At 45.1% G+C, this 701-nt stretch overlaps 1 non-coding gene across 1 annotated transcript; it reads right to left on the reverse strand.

Annotated features, from left to right (window-relative positions):
- Positions 1 to 379: 379 nt before the first annotated feature.
- Positions 380 to 452, reverse strand: trnaf-gaa (transfer RNA phenylalanine (anticodon GAA)). The gene has a single exon. It is a non-coding gene; the product is annotated as a tRNA-Phe (tRNA).
- Between the last annotated feature and the right edge of the window lie 249 nt (positions 453 to 701).

Consider the following 701-nt stretch of genomic DNA (forward strand, 5'->3'; position numbering starts at 1 on the left):
AAAAATTGCCGGGATTTCGGGAAAAAGCAACGATCCATGAACTATCGAGAGGCTCTTGCACTGTCGCTTTGCATCGGACTAGCTTAGCTCCAGTTTACAATTCAAAACAATCCAACACTGAACTCTCCATACAGGCCTCAACCTCTGGGTGAGCACATAAGGGAAGCCAGTGAATCGCACCAGATTGCTGTGAATGAATGAAAATTGACAGACATCTCAGGAATGTTTGCTTTCTGCTTTCCTACTTTGTTGACTAGTTATATTAACTGGTGTGTTCTGAACTTCAGGGACAAGACTGAAGTCTCCATACAGCACTCGACCATATGCCAACAAAGGAACATTTAACAAGGCAACATGTCCCCAAAACACAACTTCCAGCTGCCGAAACCCGGGATTGAACCAAGGACATTTAGATCTTCAGTCTAACGCTCTCCCAACTGAGCTATTTCGACACAAAAAGGGTGCCTGGAGTGGCACTCAGACAACATACAAAGCATCTGAAAAAATTGCCGGAATTTCGGGAAAAAGCAACGATCCATGAACCATCAAGAGGCTCTTGCACTGTCGCTTAGCATCGGACTAGCTTAGCTCCAGTTTACAATTCAAAGCAATCTCACACTGAACTCTCCATACAGGCCTCAACCTCAGGGTGAGCACATAAGGGAAGCGATTGAATCGCACCAGATTGCGTGAATGAATGA

Source organism: Anarrhichthys ocellatus, unplaced genomic scaffold, assembly GCF_004355925.1.
Source record: "Anarrhichthys ocellatus isolate YVR2014 unplaced genomic scaffold, GSC_Weel_1.0 scaffold9297, whole genome shotgun sequence".
NCBI classification, from domain to species: domain Eukaryota; kingdom Metazoa; phylum Chordata; class Actinopteri; order Perciformes; family Anarhichadidae; genus Anarrhichthys; species Anarrhichthys ocellatus.